The sequence below is a fragment of the Tursiops truncatus genome, chromosome 11, assembly GCF_011762595.2.
Source record: "Tursiops truncatus isolate mTurTru1 chromosome 11, mTurTru1.mat.Y, whole genome shotgun sequence".
Taxonomy (NCBI): domain Eukaryota; kingdom Metazoa; phylum Chordata; class Mammalia; order Artiodactyla; family Delphinidae; genus Tursiops; species Tursiops truncatus.
Genome location: NC_047044.1, coordinates 48,701,964 through 48,712,288, shown reverse-complemented (window position 1 = coordinate 48,712,288; position 10,325 = coordinate 48,701,964).

The following is a 10,325-nucleotide window of genomic DNA, read 5'->3' as shown; positions in this document are numbered from 1 at the left end:
TGTTTATTAGTTTAGAGAGATATAAAGAAGAATCTCCTCCAGCTTTAAAGATGGAGGAAGGGAGCCACGAGCCAAGGAATGCAGGCAGCCTCTAGAAGCTGGAAAAGGCAAAGACATGCATTCTGTCCTAGAGTTTCCAGAAAGTAATGCAGTCCTGCTGACACTTTGATTTTAGCTCAGTGATACTCGGGTCAAACTTTTAATCTCCAGAACTGTAAGATCATAAATTTGCGTTGTTTTAAGCCATGAAGTTTACAGTAATTTGTTGCAACACCTAGAGAAGATCAGTATAAGTATGTTAAGACATAATATCTATTAATACTTTTAAAATTATATTTTGGATATACATGTATATTTGGGATTCATTTCCTCCTGGAAAAAAACCTGATGTGGAGAACAATAAAATGACAAAGTGTATTCTGTCTTGAACCCAAATAAACTGCTGCTTGTTTGGGTTCAAGACAGAACCGGTAAGTGGAACCAAGGAGTATAAACACTGCTCTTCCAGTTTACCTGCTTTGCCAAAACTAAAACTCACAATAAGCAAAAATATTAAAGGATTCTCTATTTAAATGTAATTCACTATTTAAATAGGGCAAAAATTTTTTTTGTATTTTATTTTATTTTTTTATACAGCAGGTTCTCATTAGTTATCTTTTTTATACATATTGGTGTATATATGTCAATCCCAATCTCCCATAAATAGGGCAAATTTTAAGGAAACATAATACCTGCCTTTTGAATAGGTACTTTTGAATAACAGTTAATTCTGTCCTTTATCGATCGTTATTTTTGAGAGTGTGTGTGTGATTCCTCAGGGACCAGTTGTGGCTTCAGGGTGCACAGCTACTGAAGACAGCTTCCCATTACTGGATTTTGAAGGATGGCTTCCCCATTCTTTCTGGCTTTCTATTCCCTCTTGTCAGTAATAATCTGTTTTCATTAGTTGTTTAAAAACAACAACAACCCTTACAACTATGCTGATCTCCAAAAGGCCAACTTTCTAAGTATGCCTGGTTCCTAATATTTCATCATCTCTGGGGAAATTTAAAAAAAGCAAGCACTCCTGGTCACGGGGATACACATTCTCCTGCTCTCAATGATTGGAAGGAGTATGTTGTCTTCTTCCAGCCATCTCTGTTCTTCGGCCCACTGCACCATTTTTGATTTGTATCAATTGCTTGCAGTCACTCTTTCCACACCTTCCTTAAGACCTCTAGCTCTTCTGCAGCTTTAGATAATGTTTTTAGAATTCTCCTTCTCACAGAACATACATTTTGAAGAACTTTAAAAGAAAATATCAGTATTTAAAATCGAGACTGAAGATGATTATGTGCTTGTAGGCAGATATAAATATTGAGTAATTTTGAGTAATTTTAATTAATTTAGAATTGAGTAATTTTAAGCAGTGCTGGAAGTTTGGCCATGGTTAGAACTGTTTTATAACTGGAAACAGTTTTAATGATAATATCCTGAAATGCCGTTACTCTGTACTCATATATAAAGGGTAGCAGAAAACAATGATCCAACTGAGAATACGCTTTCCCCTAATTTTCACATCTCACTTATTTCAATGTTGAGACAGAGTTTGGCTGAAGTACTTAAGATTTTCTTATGGTTTTGAGTTGTTTAAATGTTGATACATATATTTCCAAACATGACCTCATTGGAGAGTCAATGTATGTGGCTAAAGATTAAACAAGATTTATAAGCTTATTTAAAAAATCATACTACAGCCAAGTTAAAAATAGAATACTTGTGCACAGAGCTACTTGGCTTACTCTCATTGGTCTGTCTTTTGTGACGTCAGGTGGATAGTTTCATTATATCTTTCTGTTTCTGCTCTTGGGCAAATGAGCATGTTGCTGAGACTTAACCATATGAATGTTTAAATTTTTGTTCTCTGACATCAGCCATTGATGGAAGCCACCTGGGTATCCAAAATGATATTTATAGCTTCATTCTATTATGGTTTTGCATTATTCATCCAGTGAGTATTTATTGAGTGCCTTTGTTTACCATTGCATCTCAGTGTCTAGGATAGGAATAAAAGTCAACGCTAATAGTTCCCAATAATGAGTAATGTTAATTATGTGCTGGGCACTGCTCCCCATAGTGTTATGATGTAGGTGCTATCGGTATTCCAATTTTACAGATGGAGAAGCTAAACCATACAGGAAGTAACTCACCTGAGGCCTCACAGCTGTAAGTGGTATAGCAGGAATCTGAGCCCAGATTCTGTGCTTCTAACCAATAGTTGCTGAGTGAGTGGCTGAGTAAGGCATTAAGGATTCCCAAATATCTCAAAACAGAGTGAAAACTAGACGGGAAAAATGAACCTTTCTGGCCTCTTTAGGAGGACTCATATTCCTCATCTTGTTCCTCCTATTCAAAAAACACACCCAGCTTTGCTCTGCTACACTGATGTGGAAGGACTTCTGCACACAGCCCTGGAAATTGGGACAACAGTCATCCCAGCACCACTGACTTGCCACAGAAGATGCCATGAGGAAGACTGAATGTTTGTAATATGCTTAAGAAATGGGTGAAAGGGCTTCCCTGGTGGCGCAGTGGTTGAGAGTCCGCCTGCCGATGCATGGGACACGGGTTCGTGCCCCGGTCCGGGAAGATCCCACATGCCGCGGAGCGGCTGGGCCCGTGAGCCATGGCCGCTGAGCCTGTGCGTCCGGAGCCTATGCTCCGCAATGTGAGAGGCCCGCGTACCGCAAAAAAAAAAAAAAAAAAAGAAATGGGTGAAAGACTTGGAAAAAAAAAAGCAAATTCTTATTGCATATAATAATTATAATTATTGTTCGTATAATGTCATAGTCTTTTGGACATCTTTGCTATCGATGTACTGCATTCTTGGCCTAGCTCTGAGTTTGTAAAATAGATACAAGAGCAGATGTGATTGCTAAGAATATAGCAATGACCTCTATGTAAAATTTATAGGCCTGGAACACACAGTGCTGAGGCTTTTGATCAGGATCTTTGAAACTATTGCACACATGCACTTCAAGTAAAAGATCATGCTAATTATTTTATAGTCATTCTTCACCCAAAGGATCTTTGTGAGTAACTGGAAACTCTTTAATGAGCTTTGATTAAAAACACTGTTTTTAATTTGCAACTTTATATTATTATAATCCTAGTGATTTTCAAAATAAGGACTACGGTTGATCTAGCATGAGATTCTGAGTTCATGCCATTCCCAGGTGTGACAGGAGAGGAGGGTATAGAAGGCAGTATTTACTGAGTGCTGTCTGTGTGCCAAGATCTCTGTTTGGGGTCTTTACTGTCACCATTGTATTTTATCCTCAAAACAGCCCTGGAATGCCTTTGTATTTTATCGATGGGGAAAACGAATGTTTAGAAAGTTTACACAACTCCACACCTGGTAAAAGCTAGAACCCAGATCCATTTCCTGGTCTATCTTTTCTCACAGTTGTTCTACAACACCACTAAGCAGACGAGCCAGCCTGGGGGCCAGTGAAGACTTCCCAGAGGAAGCAGTGTTTGACCTGCACGCCAAAACCTAAGTAGGAGGACTCCAGGTGAAGGAGGAGAGGAAGGGCATTTCGGGCAAAGGAAAGGAAGTATGGGAGAGCATGGTGTACACAGGGAACTAAAAGTAGCTGTCCAGGCCAAGAGCACAGCGTGTGTTTTATGAAGTTGTTGGCGAGCCAGCTGTAAATATGGGGGATCCCACAGGGCCATCAGTGCCAGGTAATGCCAGGTGCTGCCACACACCTGTAGAAACTGGAATACCTTCCCCAAATTCCCACTGACTGAAGAAAGTAAATATTGATTGATCAGAGGAAGCAAGTGGGGGATAATAAATTTTTCCTGAGATGACTTCTTAGCTTCCTGCCAACTTTTCAGCTCTGATTCCTCATAGTCAACATTCCACAAATGTTACTGACATAGCCCATTTGGCCCAGAGAATGGAAAAGATACTAAAGAATGGAAAAGATTCTTGCTTTCTAGAGGCTGGTGGCATCACTTCATTTACATCTGATTCCATCTTCCTTAAGCAAAGTTGTAGAAGAAAAGGCACGTTAATAAATTTGATAAATTTGAATATGAAAATAAATTTAATAACTTTGAAGAAATAGACTCCATGAAAATAGAGACTGCAGATCTTTCTGGTATATTATTGAACTGCTAATACCTAGCACATAGTAGTTTCCTAAATAACTCTCTTAAACAAACAAACAACAAATAGATTTTGAAAACTTCTATAAAATTCCTGTAAAATGCTTTGGTCTTTCAATTCATCAGATTAATACATTTTTCAGATATATTAATAAACTTGGAAAACTTATTTTCTTTTATAGTTTTAAAATGTGCTCTTCAAGGAACTGGGGGCAGGCAATATTCCAAGGAAGGTACACATATCAGAAAAATATTTGTGTTAGCTGAGAACTGTACCATGTAATTTTGTCAGACAATGTTTTATTTAAATTTTAAAACTCTGTCTGCTAAAAAGGGGTGTCACCATAGCTGTGACGTTTTAAACTGGTACAAAGCTTGTATTTATCTTCTTTTTATTGATTTTTAAGTTTGTATATATATGTATATATATATATATACATATATATACGTATATATATATATATTTTGCGGTACGCGGACCTCTCACTGTTGTGGTCTCTCCCGTTACGGAGCACAGGCTCTGGACGCGCAGGCTCAGCGGCCATGGCTCACGGGCCCAGCCGCTCCGCGGCATGTGGGATCCTCCCAGACCGGGGCACGAACCCGTGTTCTCTGCATCGGCAGGCGGACTCTCAACCACTGCGCCACCAGGGAAGCCCTGTATGTATATTTTAATTAGTAGTGATTTTACAACAATCTGAAGCTCTCAGAAAAGTGTTCATTTTTGCTAATGAGAAATGTGTTGGAATTTTGAAGTTGCATTTCAAATACTTGAAAAACTATATGGTGAGTTCAGTTGCATGATTCAATCAATTTTGGAACAATTTATCCCAAATATCTTCCTCAGCGCATAGTACCATTCTTTACAAAATGACTAAAATTAAGAATTTTTAAATGACCTTTGTTTAAGTGATAAAATAATTGTGTACAAATTAGAAGCTGGGCTAGAGAGCCTGGAAATTCTTGGATGGAAATTCCTCTTGGTGTCTTCCCATAATTTTATGGCTTTTAAATATATTACCATTATAGAGAGTCTTTCCAGCAGGTGCTGGTGGTGTGTGTCTAGGGCAGCACAATAACTGGACAATGTGGTTGTGTGCTGTGGGAGGAAAGACTGGATTACTCTGCACTAGCTTCCAGCTTTACTCCCCTAGACGTTGCACTGAATTCTTTTAGAGAGATGGAGGAAGTTCAGAAGGAAATGATCAGAATGATAGGAAGACTTAAAAATTCAAAGAGGGAGAAATAAAACTGGGTCACTGACATAAAACCAGAGCCTCAGATGTAAGTTTGGGGCCTCAGACATAAAACCAGGGTTAATGACATAAATCCGGCGCCTTGGATGTGACTCCGGGGTGCAGATGCCAGGGGAGTCCCTGGCACGCGGGCGGCACGGGTGGTGCAGATGGCCCGACTCTGACCCCGAGGACACCAGGCCGCCCTGTGCACCTCAGGCCACCACCCTGCCCCTCCGGTGGCTCCGGGTCCCCATTGCCATGCACCAGCCAGGCGGTTCCAGGGATTTGGATGTCCATGTCTTTGGGGGACCATTACTTCGCCTGCCACATGTTTTATCTTCTTCAATGTGCTTGAAAATTGCCAGCTTGTGGGATCTTGGTTCCCAGGCCAGGGGTCAGGCCCGAGCTCCTGTCGTGGGAGCTCCGAGTCCAAACTGCTGGAGCAACAGAGAACCTCAGACCCCAGGGAATATCAATCGGAGTGAGGCCTCCGGTGGTCCTCATCTCAGGACCAAGACCCAGCTCTGTCCAACTGCCTGGAAACTCCAGTGCTGGATGTCTCAGGCCAAACAACCAGTAAGACAGGAATACATCACCACCCAGCAAAAAAAAAATGACAAAAAAATATGTTACAGATGAAGGAGCAAGGTAAAAACCTACAAGACCAAATAAATGTAGACGAGATAGGCAACCTACCTGAAAAAGAATTCAGAGTAATGATAGTAAAGATGATCCAAAATCTCAGAAACAGAATGGAGAAAATACAAGAAACATTTAACAAGGATCTAGAAGAACTAAAGGGCAAACAAACAGCGATGAAAAACACAATTACTGAAATTACAAATACTCTAGAAGGAATCAATAGCAGAATAACTGAGGCAGAAGAATGGATAAGTGAGCTGGAAGATAAAATGGTGGAAATAACTGCCAAGGAGCAGAATAAAGAAAAAAGAATGAAAAGAATTGAGGACAATCTCAGAGACTCTGGGACAACATGAAACACACCAACATTCGAATTATAGGGGTCCCAGAAGAAGAGAAAAAGAAAGTGTCTGAGAAAATATGTGAAGAGATAATAGTCAAAAACTTACTTAATATGAGAAAGGAAATAGTCAATCAAGTCCAGGAAGCACAGAGAGTACCAAACAGGATAAACCCACAGCAAAACATGCCAAGACACATATTAATCAAACTATCAAAAATTAAATACAAAGAAAATATATTAAAAGCAGCAAGGGAAAAGCAACAAATAACATACAAGGGAATCCCCATAAGGTTAACAGCTGATCTTTCAGTAGAAACTCTGCAAGCCAGAAGGGAGTGGCAGGACATATTTAAAGTGATGAAAGGGAAAAGCCTACAACCAAGATTACTCTACCCAGCAAGGATCTCATTCAGATTCGATGGAGAAATTAAAACCTTTACAGATAAGCAAAAGTTAAGACAATTCAGCACCACCAAACCAGCTTTACAACAAATGCTAAAGGAACTTCTCTAGGCAGGAAACACAAGAGAAGGAAAAGACCTGCAAAAACAAACCCAAAACAGTTAAGAAAATGGTAATAGGAACATACATATCGATAATTACCTTAAATGGAAATGGATTAAATGCTCCAACCAAAAGACATAGACTGGCTGAATGGATATAAAAACAAGACCCATACATATGCTGCTACAAGAGACCCACTTCAGACCTAGGGACACATACGGACTGAAAGTGAGGAGATGGAAAAAGATATTCCATGCAAATGGAAATCAAAAGAAAGCTGGAGTAGCAATTCTCATATCAGACAAAATAGACTTTAAAATAAAGACTATTACAATAGACAAAGAAGGACACTACATAATGATCAAGGGATCAATCCAAGAAGAAGATATAACAATTGTAAATATTCACGCACCCAACATAGGAGCACCGCAATCCATAAGGCAAATGCTAACAGCCATAAAAGCAGAAATCGACAGTAACACAATAATAGTAGGGGACTTTAACACCCCACTTTCACCAATGGACAAATCATCCAAAATTAAAATAAATAAGGAAACACAAGCTTTAAATGACACATTAAACAAGATGGGCTTAATTGATATTTATAGGACATTCCATCCAAAAACTACAGAATACACTTTCTTCTCAAGTACTCACGGAACATTCTCCAGGATAGAGCATATCTTGGGTCACAAATCAAGCCTTGGTAAATTTAAGAAAATTGAATTTTTAAAAAAAAAATTTTTTTCTCCTGTGAGGAAACAAAGTAGAATTACTTTAAAGATGTCTTCTATTTCCTGAATTATCTATCTCCACCAGGGTCAGTTTATTTATTTCCACCTGCCTTTCTGTCTTATTTTTTTCCCCACAGAATGGGAGAAAGTAGTTGCAAACGAAGTAACAGACAAAGGATTAATCTCGAAAATATACAAGCAGCTCATGCAGCTCAATATCAAGAAAACAAACAACACAATCCAAAAATGGGCAGAAGACCTAAGTAGACATTTCTCCAAAGAAGGTATACAGATTGCCAACAAACACATGAAAGGGAGCTCAACATCACTAATCATTAGAGAAATGCAAATCAAAACTACCATGAGGCATCACCTTACACCGGTCAGAATGGCCATCATCAAAAAATCTACAAACAATAACTGCTGGAGAGGGTGTGGAGAAAAGGGAACCCTCCTGCACTGTTGGTGGGAGTGTAAATTGATACAGCCACTATGGAGAACAGTATGGAGGTTCCTTACAAAAGTAAAAATAAAACTATCATATGACCCAGCAATCCCACTACTGGGCATATATACCCTGAGAAAACCATAATTCAAAAAGAGACATGTACCTCAATGTTCTTGCAGCACTATTTACAATAGCCAGGACATGGAAGCAACCTAAGTGTCCATCAACAGATGAATGGATAAAGAAGATGTGGTGCATATATACAATGGAATATTACTCAGCCATAGAAAGAAATGAAATCGAGTTATTTTCAGTGAGGTGGATGGACCTAGAGTCTGTCATACAGAGTCAAGTAAGTCAGAAAAACAAATACCTTATGCTGACACATATATATGGAATCTAAAAAATTGGTTCTGATGAACGTAGTGACAGGACAGGAATAAAGATGCAGACGTAGAGAGTGGACTTGAGGACATGGGGAGGGGGAAGGGTAAGCTGGGATGAAGTGAGAGAGTGGCATGGACAGATATACACTACCAAATGTAAAATAGATAGCTAGTGGGAAGCAGCCGCATAGCACAGGGAGATCAGCTCGGTGCTTTGTGTCCACCCAGAGGGGTGGGATAAGGAGGGTGGGATATGGAGGGTGGGAGGGAGATGCAAGAGGGAGGGGATATGTGGATATATGTATATGTAGCTGATTCACTTTTTTATAAAGCAGAAACTAACACAATACTGTAAAGCAGTTATACTCCAATAAAGATGTTAAAAAAAAAATTCAAAGAGGCATGGTTAGTAAAACTAGAAATATTTGACCTGGAGAGGATAGGAGGATATAAAACTAGTTTCAAATATTTTGAGAGCTGTTAAGTAGAAACTCAGCCTTGCTTGTGTGGTCCTGTGGCTGGCCCTCAGTGGAAGCTTTAAGGAGTCTTTTGCCTGAAAATAAGGAAGTAAAATAAGGAAGAAATCACAAAGGTGTCCAAAGATACAATAGGAACTCTCGTTCAAGATGGCAGACAGAGCACAGGCATACATCTCTTTTCTGCTCCCAAATCCCATAGAAATATCAGTAAAGAGGAACAGAGAATAATACATGAAAGACAGTTCTGGGCACAGGAGAAGGGGCATCTGGGAACTAGAGATATAGACACATTTCTTAAAAGTAAAAACTACTTGGAATTGTATTAACAGATTCAATCGCATTCACAGGAGAAGGCTGCAGTCGGGGCCGGAGCTATTTTTTCCTGGCAGCAGACTCACAGAGGCTCAGAACTTGGAGTATGAGAGGAAAGTTGGACAGAAGTCAACTGTGGAATAACTGTGAGTCATAGCCCACATTCTCCTTCCCTGCGTCACATGCTCAGGCTAAAACCAGAGGATTAATCTTTAAAATAATTGAGGAACGTCTGCATGCAATGTAGCCCTAGAACGGGTGATGCTCACTCTGAATAAAATTCTCCTCTTTCTGGCTGGGAGGTGGGAGGTGCTGGGAGGGTGTCCTCCTCGTCCCCCTCTTTCCCCTCAAGGTCTAAAGCAAAGTCTACCAGTCAAAAGGCCCACCCACGTGGAGAGAAGGCGAGACCAGCTGAGGCAAGGAGAGCTACTTGCATTAAATAAGCTGGTCTGCCTCAGTTATAACTATGAATTGACAGCCCAAGGATCATAAAAATTTGAAAAAAAATAAGGACAGAAAGGCAGGTGGAAATAAATAAACTCACCCTGGAGGACATAGATAATTCAGGAAATAGAAGACATCTTTAAAGTAATTCTACTTCCTTTCCTCACAGGAGAAAATTAAAAAAAAAAAAAAAGCATTTGTAAAGCAAAAGTAGGCTGCTAAGGAAAAGAACAATCCAAAAAGTGTCCTTAAAATGAAAAAAAAATTGTCAAATTAAAAAATTCAGTGGAAGAAAGAATGGAAGCAATATCTCTGAATGTACAACAAAAAGTTAAAGGGATGGAAAATATGGGAGAAAAATGAAGAAGTTAGAGAAGAGTCTAAAAGTTCTAACATCCAAAAAGATGTTCAGAATGAGAAAACACACAAAACAGAGAAGAACAAGAGAGAATTTCTAAGTGTGAAGAAATAGGACCTCAGATTGTAAGGGCCTAGAGAATGCAGAAGATGAATGAACAAACCCACCCCATGACATATTCTTGTGACATTTTAGACACTAGAAATGGAGGGAAGATTCTAAAAGCTAAAAGAATAAGTCACTCAAAAAAAAAATGAGAATCCAGTTGACAGTGGACAGGTC